At 50.4% G+C, this 18903-nt stretch overlaps 1 protein-coding gene across 9 annotated transcripts in view; it reads left to right on the forward strand.

Annotated features, from left to right (window-relative positions):
• ITSN1 (intersectin 1) overlaps positions 1-18903 on the forward strand; it is a 351280-nt gene that overhangs the window by 44771 nt on the left and 287606 nt on the right. The window lies entirely within an intron of this gene.

The raw sequence follows: 18903 nt of genomic DNA on the forward strand, positions 1-18903 counted from the left end.
GTATATGACGTGATGATTTGTGTGTAACCCTTTGTGGTTGGCCGTTCACTCATAGTGACCAGACTGCGTTTCACAGTTTTGCTGTGTGTCTAAGCTGCAAGCTTTTTGGCTTTGACTGCGTGTTGCTGCCTCTTAATGGTTTCCTCACTGTTGCATTTTTTATTCAGAGAAGGACGGGCTCTCCTTTTAGCAGCAAAATAAAATTAACTAACAGTATACATATATTAGGTAAGATGCCCCAGGCTGTAGACTGTGTACAGCAATCTAGCATGCCAGGATCTGGATGTCACAGCCTTGGGCCACTTCAGTGGAACCTCAGGCTGCCATATTACGCATATGTAAATCTTGGTTTGCTTAGCGGAAGGCCTGTCAGACAGGCACGTAAGCCAGCCACTTGCATTTGAGAAGCTGGTAGTGGAGGAATTTATGCTTAGATATCGGTTTTGTTTAATTTCATTATACATTTTAAGTTGATAACACTTTATTTTACTTTTGGCCAAGAAGATGTGATTTATTTAATGCAGTTAGTACCAATTATTATGGATTTGCCATTTTAATTTGCTTTTACTGACCAGGTTTTATTTTATAGTTTCTTTTATAGCGCAGCATATGCTTTCTCTTACGTCCTAGAGGATGCTGGGGACTCCGTAAGGACCATGGGGATAGACGGGCTCCGCAGGAGACATGGGCACTAAGAAAGAACTTTAGGTATGGGTGTGCACTGGCTCCTCCCTCTATGCCCCTCCTCCAGACCTCAGTTTATTACTGTGCCCAGAGGAGACTGGGTGCATTACAGGGAGCTCTCCTGAGTTTTCCTGAAAAAGAAAGTATTTGTTAGGTTTTTTATTTTCAGGGAGCCTGCTGGCAACATACTCCCTGCAGCGAGGGACTGAGGGGAGAGAAACAGACCTACTTTAATGTTAGGCTCTGTTTCTTAGACTACTGGACACCATTAGCTCCAGAGGGAACGGAACGCAGGTCTCACCCCGCAGTTCATCCCAGAGCCGCGCTGCCGTCCTCCTTGCAGAGCCGGAAGATAGAAGCCGGGTGAGTATGTGAAGAAAGAAGACTTCAAGGGCGGCAGAAGACTTCAGATCTTCACTGAGGTAACGCACAGCGGTAGCGCTGTGCGCCATTGCTCCCACACAGCACACACAAACGGCAGTCACTGTAAGGGTGCAGGGCGCAGGGGGGGCGCCCTGGGCAGCAATATGGACCTCCAAAGGTGGCAATAACCTTATGTACAGGCTGGGCACTGTATATAAGATAGATCCCCCGCCATGTTTTGAATTTTTAAGCGGGACCGAAGCCCGCCGCTGAGGGGGTGGAGCTTGTTCCTCAGCACTCACCAGCGCCATTTTCCCCACAGCACACCGCTGAGAGGAATCTCCCCGGATTCTCCCCTGCTTAACCACTGTGAAAGAGGGTTTTAAAGAAGGGGGACACATAATTTGGCGCAAAATAGATATTACAGCGCTATCTGGGTAAACATATAGTGTGTTTTTTCCTGGGTCATTAGCGCTGGGTGTGTGCTGGCATACTCTCTCTCTGTCTCTCCAAAGGGCCTTTGTGGGGGAACTGTCTTCAGATAAGGGGTTTCCCTGAGTGTGTGGTGTCGGTATGCGTGTGTCGGCATATCTGAGGTAGAAGGCTTTCCTAGTGAGGAGGTGGAGCAAATGAATGTGGTGTCTCCGTCGGCAACGCCGACACCTGACTGGGTGGATATGTGGAATGTTTTAAGTGCTAATGTAAATTTATTGCACAAAAGGTTGGACAAAGCTGAGTCCAGGAATTATGCAGAGAGTCAGGCCCTGCCTGCCCCTATGTCGTAGGGACCCTCGGGGTCTCAAAGGCGCCCACTATCCCAAATAGTAGACACTAATACCGACACGGATTCTGACTCCAGTGTCGACTACGATGATGCAAAGTTACAGCCAAAATTGGCTAAAAGTATTCAATATATGATTATTGCAATAAAGGATGTTTTGCATATCACAGAGGAACCCCCTGTCCCTGACACGAGGGTACACATGTATAGGGAAAAGAAACCGGAGGTAACCTTTACCCCTTCTCATGAGCTGAACGAGTTATTTGAAAAGGCTTGGGAATCTCCAGACAAGAAACTGCAGATTCCCAAAAGGATTCTTATGGCGTATCCTTTCCCGACTAAGGACAGGATACGGTGGGAATCCTCCCCGAGGGTAGACAAAGCGTTGACACGCTTATCCAAAAAGGTAGCACTGCCATCCCAAGATACGGCTACCCTCAGGGATCCTGCTGATCGCAAGCAGGAGGCTACTTTAAAGTCCATTTACACACATTCGGGTACCTTACTCAGACCGGCGATAGCGTCGGCTTGGGTTTGTAGCGCTGTAGCAGCGTGGACAGATACCTTATCTGCGGAATTGGATACCCTGGATAAGGATACCATTTTATTAACCCTGGGTCATATTAAAGATGCTGCCTTATATATGAGGGATGCTCAAAGAGACATTGGCCTACTGGGTTCTAGAGTCAACGCTATGTCGATTTCTGCTAGACGAGTCCTATGAACTCGGCAATGGACAGGTGATGCCGACTCAAAGAGGCATATGGAGGTTTTACCTTACAGGGGTGAGGAATTGTTTGGGGAAGGTCTCTCGGACCTGGTCTCCACTGCTACGGCAGGTAAATCAAATTTTTTTGCCTTATATTCCCTCACAGCCTAAGAAAGCGCCACATTTTCAAATGCAGTCCTTTCGGTCACATGAAAACAAGAGAGCACGTGGATCTTCCTTTCTTGCCAGAGGTAAGGGCAGAGGGTAAAAGCTGCCATCCACAGCTAGTTCCCAGGAGCAGAAGTCCTCCCCGACCTCTACAAAATCCACCGCATGACGCTGGGGCTCCGCTGAGGGAGTCCGCCCCAGTGGGGGCACGTCTTCGACTTTTCAGCCACATCTGGGTTCACTCACAGGTGGATCCCTGGGCAACAGAAATTGTTTCTCAGGGTTACAAGCTGGAATTTGAAGAGGTGCCTCCTCGCCGGTTTTTCAAATCGGCCTTACCACCTTCTCCCCCAGAAAGGGAGATAGTCTTAAATGCAATTCAAAAATTGTGTCTTCAACAGGTGGTGATCAAAGTTCCCCTGCTGCAACAAGGAAGGGGGTTTTACTCAACCCTATTTGTAGTTCCGAAACCGGACGGTTCGGTCAGACCCATTTAAAATTTTAAATCCTTGAACCTATACTTGAAAAGGTTCAAGTTCAAGATGGAATCGCTCAGAGCGGTCATCGCCAGCCTAGAAGGGGGGGATTTTATGGTGTCCCTGGACATAAAGGATGCATACCTTCATGTTCCCATATATCCACCTCATCAGGCGTACCTGAGATTTGCGGTACAGGATTGTCATTCCCAATTTCAGACGTTGCCGTTTAGGCTTTCCACGGCCCCGAGGATTTTCACCAAGGTAATGGCGGAAATGATGGTTCTCCTGCGCAAGCAGGGGGTCACAATTATCCCATACTTGGACGATCTCCTAATAAAAGCGAGCTCACGAGAGCAGTTGTTAAATAGCGTGTCACTTTCACTGGAGGTGTTACAGCAACACGGCTGGATTCTCAATATCCCGAAGTCACAATTAGTTCCTACGACCCGTTTGACCTTCTTAGGCATGATTCTGGATACGGACCAGAAAAGGGTTTATCTTCTGATAGAAAAGGCCCAGGAACTCATGACTCTGGCCAGGGACCTATTGAAGCCAAAACTAGTGTCTGTGCATCACTGCACTCGAGTCCTGGGAAAGATGGTGGCATCTTACAAGGCCATTCCTTTCGGCAGGTTCCATGCAAGGACCTTCCAATGGGACCTACTGGACAAGTGGTCCGGGTCACATCTACAGATTCATCAGTTGATCACCCTGTCCCCCAGGGCCAGGGTATCTCTCCTGTGGTGGCTGCAGAGTGCTCACCTTCTGGAGGGTCGCAGATTCGGCATTCAGGACTGGGTTCTGGTGACCACGGACGTGAGCCTCCGAGGTTGGGGAGCAGTCACACAGGGAAGACTCTTCCAAGGTCAAGTCAAGAGACTTGTCTCCACATCAACGTCCTGGAACTAAGGGCCATATACAACGCCCTTCGTAAAGCGGAGACTTTGCTTCGCGACCAGTCAGACAACATCACCGCAGTAGCTCATGTAAACCGCCAAGGCGGCACAAGGAGCAGAGTGGCTATGGCGGAAGCCACCAGGATTCTTCGCTGGGCGGAAAATCATGTAGGCACACTGTCAGCAGTGTTCATTCCGGGAGTGGACAACTGGGAAGCAGACTTCCTCAGCAGACACGATCTACATCCGGGAGAGTGGGGACTTCGTCAGGAAGTCTTCGCACAGATTGCAAGTCAGTGGGGCCTGCCCCAGATAGACATAATGGCATCCCACCTAAACAAAAAACTACAGAAGTATTGCGCCAGGTCAAGAGACCCTCAGGCGGTGGCAGTGGACGTCCTAGTGACACCTTGGGTGTTCCAGTCGGTATATGTGTTTCCTCCTCTTCCCCTCATCCCAAAGGTGTTGAGAATAATAAGAAAAAGAGGAGTACAGACAATTCTCATTGTTCCAGATTGGCCACGAAGGGCCTGGTATCCGGATCTGCAGGAAATGCTCACGGAAGATCCGTGGCCTCTTCCTCTAAGACAGGACCTGCTACAACAGGGGCCCTGTCTGTTCCAAGACTTACCGCGGCTGCGTTTGACGGCATGGCGGTTGAACGCCGGATCCTAGCGGAAAAGGGCATTCCGGATGAGGTTATTCCTACTCTGATAAAGGCTAGGAAGGACGTGACCGCTAAACATTATCACCGTATATGGCGTAAGTACGTTTCTTGGTGTGAGGCCAGGAATGCTTCTACGGAGGAATTCCATCTGGGCCGTTTTCTTCACTTCCTACAGACTGGAGTGAATTTGGGCCTAAAATTAGTCTCCATTAAGGTTCAGATTTTGGCCTTATCCATTTTCTTTCAAAAAGAATTGGCTTCTCTCCCAGAAGTACAGACTTTTGTAAAGGGAGTACAGCATATTCAGCCTCCTTTTGTACCTCCGGTGGCGCCATGGGACCTTAACGTGGTGTTGAGTTTCCTTAAGTCACACTGGTTTGAACCACTTCAAACAGTGGAATTAAAATATCTCACTTGGAAAGTGGTATCCGGATCTACTGGAAATGCTCACAGAAGATCCGTGGCCTCTTCCTCTACGACAGGACCTGTTGCAACAGGGGCCCTGTCTGTTCCAAGACTTACCGCGGCTGCGTTTGACGGCATGGCGGTTGAACGCCGGATCCTAGCGGAAAAGGGCATTCCGGATGAGGTCATTCCTACTCTGATAAAGGCTAGGAAGGACGTGACAGCAAAACATTATCACCGTATTTGGAGGAATATGTCTCTTGGTGGGAGTCCAGGAATGCTCCTCCGGAAGAATTCCATCTGTGCCATTTCCTTCACTTCCTACAGACTGGAGTGAATTTGGGCCTAAAATTAGTCTCCATTAAGGTTCAGATTTTGGCCTTATCCATTTTCTTTCAAAAAGAATTGGCTTCTCTCCCAGAAGTACAGACTTTTGTAAAGGGAGTACAGCATATTCAGCCTCCTTTTGTTCCTCCGGTGGCGCCTTGGGACCTTAACGTGGTGTTGAGTTTCCTTAAGTCGCACTGGTTTGAACCACTACAAACGGTGGAGTTGAAATATCTCACTTGGAAAGTGGTCATGTTGTTAGCCTTAGCTTCGGCTAGGCGAGTGTCGGAATTGGCGGCTTTGTCTCATAAAAGCCCCTATCTGGTTTCCATATGGATAGAGCGGAATTGCGGACCCGTCCTCAATTCTTGCCTAAGGTGGTTTCCTCTTTTCATATGAACCAACCTATTGTGGTGCCTGTGGCTACGCGAGACTTGGAGGATTCCGAGTCGCTTGATGTGGTCAGGGCTTTGAAAATTTATGTAGCCAGAACGGCTAGGGTCAGGAAAACAGAGGCGCTGTTTATCCTGTATGCTGCCAACAAGGTTGGCGCTCCTGCTTCAAAGCAGACTATTGCTCGCTGGATCTATAACACGATTCAGCAAGCTCATACAACGGCTGGATTGCCGTTACCAAGATCGGTTAAGGCCCATTCCACTAGGAAGGTGGGCTCTTCTTGGGCGGCTGCCCAAGAGGTCTCGGCGTTGCAATTGTGCCGAGCTGCTACTTGGTCGGGTTCAAACACCTTTGCAAAGTTCTACAAGTTTGATACCCTGGCTGAGGAGGATCTCCTGTTTGCTCAGTCGGTGCTGCAGAGTCATCCGCACTCTCCCGCCCGTTTGGGAGCTTTGGTATAATCCCCATGGTCCTTACGGAGTCCCCAGCATCCTCTAGGACGTAAGAGAAAATAAGATTTTAAACCTACCGGTAAATCTTTTTCTCCTAGTCCGTAGAGGATGCTGGGCGCCCGTCCCAAGTGCGGACTACTTCTGCAAGACTTGTATATAGTTTTTGCTTACATAAGGGTTATGTTACAGTTTTCATCAGTCTCGGTCTGATGCTGTGTTGTTTCATACTGTTAACTGGTTCGTATATACCCTAGTTATACGGTGTGGCTGGTATGAATCTTGCCCTTGGATTAACAAATCCTTTCCTCGTACTGTCTGTCTCCTCTGGGCACAGTTTCTCTAACTGAGGTCTGGAGGAGGGGCATTGAGGGAGGAGCCAGTGCACACCCATACCTAAAGTTCTTTCTTAGTGCCCATGTCTCCTGCGGAGCCCGTCTATTCCCATGGTCCTTACGGAGTCCCCAGCATCCACTACGGACTAGGAGAAAAAGATTAACCGGTAGGTTTAAAATCTTATTTTTGCGCTTTACAATTGGAAACAGTGATGGAAGAAACCGGGTACTAACTGACAGACATAGAGGTAGGAGGGCCCTGCTCGCAATCTTACAATCTGTAGGAAAATAGGCACTGATACACAAGGATAGATGCTACTAGTGTTCACGCTAGGCTGTTTTAGCAGGGCGCTGTGCCCTGCCCGTTTTTTTTTTTTAAGGGCAAAATCCGCCCTGCCCTTTCTGCGGCGCCCTGCTAGAGCAGCCGCCCGCTTCCTGCCCTCCCAGCGTGTAAAGATGCCATGCGCGCGACATCCATTCACGCTGTGAGAGAGAGCTTGGGGGAAGCCCAGCATCTTCGTAGGTGCTGGGCACGCCCCCAACAGTGACGCCACCAGCCGCCCACGCCCCCTGTTTTATTTTCCGTGGGCTGAGCTGCCCACTTTTATATGTAATATGATCACGCCCCCTATTTTGCATGGCTACGCCCCTTTTCGGGTGTGCGCGCGCACTAGTGCCCCCCACGGTCCGGCACCCTGCCCAAATCCTAGCGTGAACACTGTTACCTATTGCAAAATGGTCCGGCCGCCGACATACCGACAGCTGGGCGAGCGCTAATGAGCCCCTTGCGGGCACGGTGGCGCGCTAAGTGCGTCACGCTATTTAGTCTCCCTCCAGGGGGGTCGTGGACTCCCACGAGGGAGAATGTGTCGGCATGCCGGCGGTCGGGATCCCGGCGCCGGTATGCTGGTCGCTGGGATCCCCACCGGCGGCATACTGAAGACCACCCCAGTGTTGGCCAGGGGTTAGGAAGAAGGGAAGTGAATAAATTCAGTATATGTGAGGGTTATCTGTGGATTGTATAGAGGGGATGTACTTGAGTAGGATAGCTTACGAAGGTTTTGTGGGTGAGTCCAGAATTTGATAATCTTGCCTGAAATAGGTTAGTTTTCAGTAAATGTTTGAAGGCTAGGGAAGAGTCTTATTGTGCATGGGAGGGCATTCCACAGTGTGGGTGCAGCATGAAGAAAGTCCTGCAATCATGAATGGGAGCAAGTAATGAGTGTCGATGAGAGAAGCAGAGCGGAGAGGTCGGGTAGGGTGATATTTTGAGATAAGAGAAGAATGTACGTTGGTGCAGTTTGGGTAATACATTTTTGTGTAAGTAAAACTTTTATATTGAATACGGTAGATTACAGGTAACCAATGGAGGTACTAACAGAGTGGGTCCGCAGACGAACATCTAGCGAGGAAGATCAGTCTCGCAGCTGTATTCGGAATAGATTGTAGCGGTGAGAGTCTTTTTGGTAAGACCAGTAAGGAGACAATTGCAATAATCAATGCAGGAGATAATGAGAGCATGGATTTGAGTTTTTGCAGTGTCTTGTGTAAGGTATGGTCTTTTTAATGATTTGTCCCTGATCCTGTACGTTTTTTCAGTACAGAGTTTTTGAGGGTGCAGTGACTTTCACATACAGTATTAGATGCAATTCTCTTGTTCTCTTCTTACTCTCCATGCTTTAGAACTTCGTATTTATTCAATATGTCGATTTTAAAGCATGATTTAAATGGCTATCTTGACTTTTACTATGTGTATTGTAGTAGACAAAGGATGGCTATACCTGGCATAACCTTGATTATATGCCATGCGTCCAGCACCAGTGTATCTGGATGGTATTGCAGTCACCAGCTTTGATTTTCCCATTGGTTGAATGTATCTGTATTCACAACTGATCATTCAGGGAAAGTTGGGAAACCCCGTTCATTGGTTAATGATATTTCAGCAGCAGCTGACTGTTATATTCTGTATTTCCGATGCATTTTATCCAAAGCCTCGTTCCTATAAAGGATTGTAACAGGGATTAGATCTAGCTTACTGAAAAGCTCTATTTATAGAGTCTAAATTCTGCTGAATGCAAATTGACAAATTCACCGCTGAATGTTTGTTTCCCAAAAAGTCAATGTGCGTGTCACTAGTACGTCACACTTCTGCGAATTGGCCTTTTCCTCGGTGGAGATGTACTTTTTGCAAAGTTTCACTGCACCTTTGTTCCTGGCTAGTGGTAGGTTACGGAGATGGCACATACATTGCCTCTACGTCACCCACTGCAAGCAGCAAAGGTGCATGGCTTGCCAATATCTTCATACCCCTCTCCCGGAGATCATGCAGGGGAGGTCCCACTGTATGATGCCACATATTTGGTAACTATGTATTGACTAGGTGCTTCATCGCGCCCTACGGGCGCTCTTCACACCGTCGCAAGGGGCTACGCCCCCTTAACCCTTGCATGCCTTTCTGGGGTTTAATATTTGTATTATATGGAGTATTACCTGCATTCCTTTGTTAGTGGTTAAATATTGCACAATGAAAGGGCGTGCGATGGTGAAGGAGGCACAGCCCCTTGCGACGGCGTGAACAGCACCTGCAGGGCACGATGTACAGAATGTAGCGGGTGCGGGGGGGACTGCGGATGATGTATGTAGATGCTGCGGGTGGAGGGGGGGCAGAAGTGGGGGTGGGGCCCGGATGGGGAAGGTTCGGGAGGTACTGCGGGTGGGGGAGAGGCAGAGGAGTGGGGGATGCAAATGGGGGAGGGGTCCGGAGGCACTGCAGGTGGGGGAGGGGCAGGGGTGCCACAGGTGGGAGAGGGGCAGGTGTGGGGATGCTGTGGATGGGTGAAGGGTTCCGGAGGTGCTGTGGGATGGGAAGGGATGGGAGTGCCGGGGGTGGGGTAGGGGACCGCAGGCACCATGGGTAGGGTAGGGGCAGGTACGGGTGGTGCGGTGGATGGGAAAGGAGGTCCGGAGGTGCTGCAGATGGTGGAGGGGCAGGTGCGGGGGTGCCATTGGTGGGGGAGGGGTGGGTGAGGGGGGGACCGCGGATGGAGGAGGGTGTCTGCAGATGCTGCGGGTGGAGGGGGGCAGGTGTGGGGGGGGAGACATATAAGGGGGGTGAATGGTGGAGGGGGCCTGGAGGTGCTGTGGGTGGTGAAGGTGCGGAGGAGTGGGAGCCGCGGGTGGTGTAGGGGGTCTGGAGGCACAGCATGTGGGGAAGGGGTGGAGTGCCGCATGTGGTGGAGGGGAAGGTGCGGAGGTGTGGTGCATTGGGGAGAGGTCTGGAGGCGCTGCGGGTACTGTACATGCCATAAAAGGTAGTTGGAGGGTATGCAGTAACAGGGCCAGGACAGGGGTGACAGGGCCAGGACAGGGGTGACAGGGCCAGGACAGGGGTGACAGGGCCAGGACAGGGGTGACAGGGCCAGGACAGGGGTGACAGGGCCAGGACAGGGGTGACAGGGTTGACGGGGCCAGGACAGGGGTGACAGGGGTGACGGTGCCAGGACAGGGGTGACGGGGCCAGGACAGGGGCGACGGGGCCAGAACAGAAATGACAGGGACAGGATAGGGGTGACAGGGCCAGGGTAGGGGCGGCAGGACCAGGACAGGGGTGACGGGGCCAGTATAGGGTTGACAGGGCAAGCACAGGGGTGACAGGGCCAGGATAGGGGTAACAGGGCCAGGAAAAGGGTGACAGGGCCAGGATAAGGGTGAAAGGGCCAGGATAAGGGTGGCAGGGCAAGGCCAGGGGTGACAGGGACATGACAGAACACAGGGCACGGGAGAGATTGGTATTAGGGACAAAACAGTGGTGACAGACAGATGTGTCTTACCGGAGTCACTGCTGCTGGCTGCTGCTGTTCCACTCCAACCTGTTGGGATCTGCTGCTGCTGGAGACTTGGCATGGTTGATTCTCTCAGGCTGGAGTCCTGCTTCCTCTGCCCGTCCGCATCCCTCCCCCCCCTCCTCAGTCACACACCGCAGACCTCGCGCAGCTGCCGGGCACTGTGGTAAGGTGAGACTGGAAATGACTGGTTAGCCCCCAGGAGATGCTGCGGCTGGAGGGAGGAGGGGGTCATAGCATGCAGCTTGGATTTCTGCAGCGCTACCCGCCAGCTAAAGTGTGTGAATGAGCTGGGCGCACCTCACTGCGGGTGGCAGCGCTGCAGCTAGCGGTGGGGTTGCCGGGGCTGGAGATAACAGAGGCAGTACGGAACCTGCACAGCGGCAGGTGCCCCACAAAACTGCAGCTAAGAAGCGTGGAGTGTGCTAGAAAGTGACGCTCCTCCGCGCCAGAGAGACCCTGCTGAGTATGCCGATGTGGGGGGTCAAGCACACAGTGAGCCGGTGCCCGTCTGTCTGTATGACATACCCCTCACCCACCCCCATACCTCCCAAATGTCCCGATTTTCGCGGGACAGTCCCATTTTTTGGGGTCTGTCCCGCTGTCCCACCCGCGGGTCGCAGTGTCCCGCGGTGGGGGGGCAGTTGGAAAGCTCCTGTACTCGTTGTTCTGCTTAGCAGAGCAGCGGTGAATAGTGGAGACAGAGGGAGAGGGGGCATCAGGGGGTACGGATTAAGGGGGGTTCCAGCAGCAGAGCTGGATTAGGGAGGGGGGGGGCAGGGGGTACGTACCGTTGGCCCCACAGTTTTAGGGGGCCCCCCGGCTCGAGTAGCTCTGTCCCATCTCAGAAGCTCCCCCGTCCTACCAGCAACAGCGGCAGCATTGTGCTACAGGCAGCACACGCTGCTGTGTATTGGCAGGTCTGTGGTGTTACAGAGAGGCAGCAGTCTCCCTGCTTTCTTCTGCCTGTGCGGGTGTGTAGGGGGGAGCGACCACCCCCTCTGGATTTAGCCCTAGCTGAGGGGCCAAAATCCCATTTAAAAAATAAAAATAAAAATCGGAATTTGCATAAGGGGGCGTGGCCGCGCGTCCCCGCGATTAGGCCACGCCCCTAACCCCACAGCAGGCACAGCAATGAGATAGGGCTCCACTGTCTCAAGTGCCCTGGGCCCCCCGGACTCATAATCAGCCCCTGGGGGCATGCCAGCAGCTCACAGAGCGCTGGGCATGCCCCCTCACTGACGAAAACGGGGCCCTCCCGTGAAGCCACGCCCCCTTTTCGCCGAGTGTGTGTGTGTGTGTGTGTGTGTGTGTCCCTCCTTCTGCCTGAAGAAAGCTCCTGCAGAAAGCTGGGAGGTATGCACCCCTGCCTGTGCCATGCCCATACTATCTGCTTCTGCTCCTAGTCTCCTGTAGATTTGGCCAGATCTGTGACTCATTTGACTAACTCCGCCCAGTCTTGTGACTCCGCCCAGCGTTAGCAAATGAATCACAAAGTCACAGAATAGGGCTATTATATAGGAGATACCTTTTATACTTGGTGATGATTGTTATATACAGATCTCACTGTAACACTTTGGAGGAAGCTGGTTTCAGAGGACAGTGGGGCAGATGTATTAACCTGGAGAAGCCATAAGGAAGTGATAAACCAGTGATATGTGCAAGGTGATAAAGGCACCAGCCAATCAGTTCCAATATGTAAATTAACAGTTAGGGTCTGATTGGCTGGTGCATTATCACCTTGCACATATCACTGGTTTATCACTTCCTTATGTTTTCTCCAGGCTTAATACATCTGCCCCAATGTCTCCAATTACCGTTTGGAATAGCGTTTTGCTTGACCCTACAATGCATTCTTTCATTATCAGCTGGCCGCGACCCTGAGGTACAAAGCTAGCGGGGACCTTTCTGGTCCTAAAGTGACTGCTGGTACGTGGTCTCTTCCCAGTGCCTCCAGCTCTCCGCACAATGCACTCGTTTGAACCTTTTGTGTCAGACTCCTTTCTCCCTTTTTTTTGTTAACTGAACTGGATCTTCCATTGACTTTCTTCATAATGGTCAATGAATGAGGTGACCTATTATTTTAGGCTGGGGGTAGTGCGTTATGCTGAATTTAGGGGTCCGTGTGAACTAGGAGTATGCGGAATTTGCTGTCGCTGTATCGCTGGTTAATAGTGATACACCGATGGCGACAGATGATACACCCCGGGGGTTACAGGTTACTGGGATAGGACCAGCACTGATTCTTTGTCTCGTAAACTTTTTGTTTTAAAAGTATGAAAGAATGGTTGGTTGGGGTGTTGGAGCAGCACATATAGAATTTTAAGCATGGTACCACATCAGTGATCATTTGTCTACTTGGCCTTTTTCGACCCACCACAATTATTTCAGGGTTAAACAGAACAGTAATTTATTAAAGTCTATTGATTAAATTCTCATATCTGTAACAGACCAAAGACGAAAGGCTTTTTACAGTCCTACACACTAACTACAGCGCTAGCTGGCTTCTGATTGGACAAGTGCTTTGGTCCATCAATTGGAAGCAGGCTGTCTGGGTTTTTTTGGTTTGTGCAGTGCATTCAATCTCCTTCTTTTAAAAGTGCAGAGAAACCGCTTGTATGTGTAATCTGACCACTGGTCTTTGCAGTGTTGGAGACAGGTGGTAAGATTCTGTGGGATTCAAATAACAGATGATGACATGGCTCTGAGCAGGTTTTCCAACAGTCCATGTTGCTGGTATGTTTGGACAGTGTTAGTGACTCTTGGTAAGTTTGGGTAAAAGGTGTCTACCAGTGTTTGTATGGGGCGTAATGTGATTGGCTGAACACAGTCTAGTTTTTGTAGTTGCCTAATAGCTACAGAGCAACATAACCTATTTCATGAAACAAACCATCTGATTTGTATGCTATAGACCATTTATGGCTGATTAGTGTAACCTTAGATTTATTGAATTATGGTTTATTTAACTGTGCCTATTAAAATAGGTTGTTTTGGCATGTCTGTGAGACCTACTGTTCTGCACCTCTGATGTAGGTGTTGGTGTAACCCTGTAGGGCAGGGGTGGGGAACCTCAGGCCCGAGGGCTGTATAAGGCCCGCAAAGCCACTTGATCCGGCCCGGCCAGGCTCACCTAGCCGGGCGCCCACTGAGAGTTCGTTACTAGCGGGCGCCCGGCTTCTTACCCTCAGCAGCAGCCGCAGGCAGGAGGTCACTCCTGAGCTCCGGCTTCCGGCTCTGGCAGTGTGCGTGTGCTGTGCAGTGCTATGGGAGAGATGTCATGACGTCTCTCCCATAGTTCTGAGGAGCAAGCGGCCAGGCAGAGAGCAACAGTCCTGAAGCAGGAGCGGGGCTGGTGAGTATTGTGTTTTTTTTTCTCTCTTTTAATGTGTGTGTAAGCATCGCTACTAGGGGGCATATCTAATGGGGCATAACAACTGACTGGTGGCATATCTAATGGGGCATAACAACTGACTGGTGGCATATCTAATGGGGCATAACAAGTGACTGGGGGCATATCTAATGGGGCATAACAAGTGACTGGGCGCATAACAACTGACTGGTGGCATATCTAATGGGGCATAACAACTGACTGGTGGCATATCTAATGGGGCATAACAAGTGACTGGGGGCATATCTACTGGGGCATAACTTCTGACTGGGGGCATATCTACTGGGGGCAGGCTCATTTTTACGTTGATAATTTTTGTATGGCCCCCGAAGGATTTTATAAATATCCAAATGGCCCTTGGAAGAAAAAAGGTTCCCCACCCCTGCTGTAGGGTTATGCTTGCGGAGATAAAACTCACTGTCAGACACACCAGTTATCTGATGTAGCCATACCTGGTCAGATATTTGGGATCTCTGTATAAAGCGGAGTATATCCACTATCCGTTCTGAGCACCAATTATCGCATCAGTCCGGCATGCTGAAAGACTTCTCATGCCCGACTGAGCGATAACACAGGCCTGCAGTGGAAAGATTGGCTGAAAACAAATAGCTGATTTTTATAGTTTCTCTGACATCCTAGTGGATGCTGGGACTTCCGTAAGGACCATGGGGAATAGCGGCTCCGCAGGAGACTGGGCACAAAAAGTAAAAGCTTTAGACTAGCTGGTGTGCACTGGCTCCTCCCCCTATGACCCTCCTCCAAGCCTCAGTTAGATTTTTGTGCCCGAACGAGAAGGGTGCATGCTAGGTGGCTCTCCTGAGCTGCTTAGAAGTAAAAGTTTAAATATAAAACAGCAGCTATAAAGGGAGTAACACTTACATAAGGTTATCCCTGTATATATATATATATATAGCGCTCTGGTGTGTGCTGGCAAACTCTCCCTCTGTCTCCCCAAAGGGCTCGTGGGGTACTGTCCTCTTTCAGAGCATTCCCTGTGTGTGTGCTGGGTGTCGGTACGATTGTGTCGACATGTATGAGGAGGAAAATGATGTGGAAGCAGAGCAATTGCCTGTGTTAGTGATGTCACCCCCTAGGGAGTCGACACCTGACTGGATGGTCGTATTTAAAGAATTACGTGACAGTGTCAGCACTTTGCAAAAAACTGTTGACGACATGAGACAGCCGGCAAATCGATTAGTGCCTGTTCAGGCGTCTCAGACACCGTCGGGGGCGCTAAAACGCCCGTTACCTCAGATGGTCGACACAGACCCAGACACGGATACTGAATCCAGTGTCGACGGTGAGGAGACAAACGTAATGTCCAGTAGGGCCACACGTTACATGATCACGGCAATGAAGGAGGCATTGAATATTTCTGACACTACAAGTACCACTAAAAAGGGTATTATGTGGGGTGTGAAAAAACTACCAGTAGTTTTTCCTGAATCAGATGAATTAAATGAGGTGTGTGATAAAGCGTGGTTTTCCCCCGATAAAAAACTGCTGATTTCTAATAAATTATTGGCACTATACCCTTTCCCGCCAGAGGTTAGGGCGCGTTGGGAAACACCCCCTAGGGTAGATAAGGCGCTCACACGCTTATCAAAACAAGTGGCGTTACCGTCTCCCGATACGGCCGCCCTTAAGGAACCAGCTGATAGAGGGCTGGAAAATATCCTAAAAGGTATATACACACATACTGGTGTTATACTGCGACCAGCAATCGCCTCAGCCTGGATGTGCAGTGCTGGAGTGGCTTGGTCGGATTCCCTGACTGAAAATATTGATACCCTGGATAGGGACAGTATATTATTAACTATAGAGCATTTAAAGGATGCATTACTATATATGCGAGATGCACAGAGGGATATTTGCACCCTGGCATCTAGAGTGAGTGCGATGTCCATTTCTGCCAGAAGAGCGTTATGGACGCGACAGTGGTCAGGTGATGCGGATTCCAAACGACATATGGAAGTATTGCCGTATAAAGGGGAGGAGTTATTTGGGGTCGGTCTATCGGACCTGGTGGCCACAGCAACGGCTGGAAAATCCACCTTTTTACCCCAGGTCACCTCTCAGCAGAAAAAGACACCGTCTTTTCAAACTCAGTCCTTTCGTTCCCATAAGGGCAAGCGGGCAAAAGGCCACTCATTTCTGCCCCGGGGCAGAGGAAGGGGAAAAAGACTGCACCAGGCAGCCTCTTCACAGGAGCAGAAGCCCTCCCCCGCTTCTGCCAAGTCTTCAGCATGACGCTGGGGCCTTACAAGCGGACTCAGGCACGGTGGGGGGCCGTCTCAAGAATTTCAGCGCGCAGTGGGCTCACTCGCAAATGGACCCCTGGATCCTGCAGGTAGTATCACAGGGGTACAAATTGGAATTCGAGACGTCTCCCCCTCGCCGGTTCCTGAAGTCTGCTCTACCAACGTCTCCCTCCGACAGGGAGGCGGTAGTGGAAGCTATTCACAAGCTGTATTCCCAGCAGGTGATAATCAAGGTACCCCTCCTGCAACAGGGAAAGGGGTATTATTCCACGCTGTTTGTGGTACCGAAGCCGGACGGCTCGGTGAGACCAATCTTAAATCTAAAATCCTTGAACACTTACATAAAAAGGTTCAAACTCAAGATGGAGTCACTCAGAGCAGTGATAGCGAACCTGGAAGAAGGGGACTATGTGGTGTCTCTGGACATCAAAGATGCTTATCTCCATGTCCCAATCTACCCTTCTCACCAAGGGTACCTCAGGTTTGTGGTACAAAACTGTCATTATCAGTTTCAGATGCTGCCGTTTGGATTGTTCACGGCACCACGGGTCTTTACCAAGGTAATGGCCGAAATGATGATTCTTCTTCGAAGAAAAGGCGTCTTAATTATCCCTTACTTGGACGATCTCCTGATAAGGGCAAGGTCCAGGGAACAGTTAGAGGTCGGAGTAGCACTATCTCAGGTAGTGCTACGTCAGCACGGGTGGATCCTAAATATCCCAAAATCACAGCTGATTCCAACAACACGTCTACTGTTCCTGGGGATGATTCTGGACACAGTCCAGAAAAAGGTGTTTCTCCCGGAGGAGAAGGCCAGGGAGTTATCCGAGCTAGTCAGGAAACTCCTAAAACCAGACCAAATGTCAGTGCATCAATGCACGAGAGTCCTGGGAAAAATGGTGGCTTCTTACGAAGCGATTCCATTCGGAAGATTCCATGCAATAACTTTTCAGTGGGATCTGCTGGACAAATGGTCCGGATCGCATCTTCAGATGCATCAGCGGATAACCCTATCTCCAAGGACAAGGGTGTCTCTCCTGTGGTGGTTACAGAGTGCTCATCTTCTAGAGGGCCGCAGATTCGGCATTCAGGATTGGATGCTGGTGACCACCGATGCCAGCCTGAGAGGCTGGGGAGCAGTCACACAGGGAAGAAATTTACAGGGCTTGTGGTCAAGCATGGAAACGTCTCTTCACATAAATATCCTGGAACTAAGGGCCATTTACAATGCCCTAAGTCAAGCAAGGCCTCTGCTTCAGGGTCAGTCGGTATTGATCCAATCGGACAACATCACGGCAGTCGCCCACGTCAACAGACAGGGCGGCACAAGAAGCAGGAGGGCAATGGCAGAAGCTGCAAGGATTCTTCGCTGGGCGGAAAATCATGTGGTGGCACTGTCAGCAGTGTTCATTCCGGGAGTGGACAACTGGGAAGCAGACTTCCTCAGCAGACACGACCTCCACCCGGGGGAGTGGGGACTTCACCCAGAAGTCTTTCAAGTGATTGTAAACCGTTGGGAAAAACCAAAGGTGGGCATGATGGCGTCCCGTCTCAACAAAAAACTGGACAGATATTGCGCCAGGTCAAGGGACCCTCAGGCAATAGCGGTGGACGCTCTGGTAACCCCGTGGGTGTACCAGTCGGTGTATGTGTTCCCTCCTCTGCCTCTCATTCCAAAAGTACTGAGAATCATAAGAAGGAAAGGAGTGAAGACTATACTCGTGGCTCCGGATTGGCCAAGAAGAACTTGGTACCCGGAACTGCAAGAGATGCTCACGGAGGACCCGTGGCCTCTACCTCTAAGAAAGGACCTGCTCCAGCAGGGACCTTGTCTGTTCCAAGACTTACCGCGGCTGCGTTTGACGGCATGGCGGTTGAACGCCGGATCCTGATGGAAAAAGGCATTCCAGATGAAGTCATCCCTACCCTGATCAAAGCCAGGAAGGATGTAACTGCGAAACATTATCACCGCATTTGGCGAAAATATGTTTCCTGGTGTGAGGCTAAGAAGGCCCCCACAGAGGAATTTCAACTGGGTCGTTTCCTGCATTTCCTGCAAGCAGGACTGTCTATGGGCCTAAAATTAGGATCCATTAAGGTTCAAATTTCGGCCCTGTCGATCTTCTTCCAAAAAGAACTGGCTTCATTGCCTGAAGTTCAGACGTTTGTCAAGGGGGTACTGCATATACAACCTCCTTTTGTGCCACCAGTGGCACCTTGGGATCTCAATGTAGTTTTAGGGTTCCTAAAATCACATTGGTTTGAACCACTCACCACTGTGGAATTAAAATATCTCACATGGAAGGTGGTCATGCTGTTAGCTCTGGCGTCAGCCAGGCGTGTCTCAGAAATGGCGGCTTTGTCATATAAAAGCCCTTACCTAATTTTTCATTCAGACAGGGCAGAATTGAGGACTCGTCCTCAATTTCTCCCTAAGGTGGTTTCAGCGTTTCACATGAACCAACCTATTGTGGTGCCTGCGGCTACTAGGGACTTGGAGGACTCCAAGTTGTTGGACGTAGTCAGGGCCCTGAAAATATGTTTCCAGGACGGCTGGAGTCAGAAAATCTGACTCGCTGTTTATCCTGTATGCACCCAACAAGCTGGGTGCTCCTGCTTCTAAGCAGACGGTTGCTCGTTGGATTTGTAGTACAATTCAGCTTGCACATTCTGTGGCAGGACTGCCACAGCCAAAATCTGTTTAAAGCCCATTCCACAAGAAAAGTGGGCTCATCTTGGGCGGCTGCCCGAGG

This window comes from Pseudophryne corroboree, chromosome 2 (assembly GCF_028390025.1).
Source record: "Pseudophryne corroboree isolate aPseCor3 chromosome 2, aPseCor3.hap2, whole genome shotgun sequence".
Taxonomy (NCBI): domain Eukaryota; kingdom Metazoa; phylum Chordata; class Amphibia; order Anura; family Myobatrachidae; genus Pseudophryne; species Pseudophryne corroboree.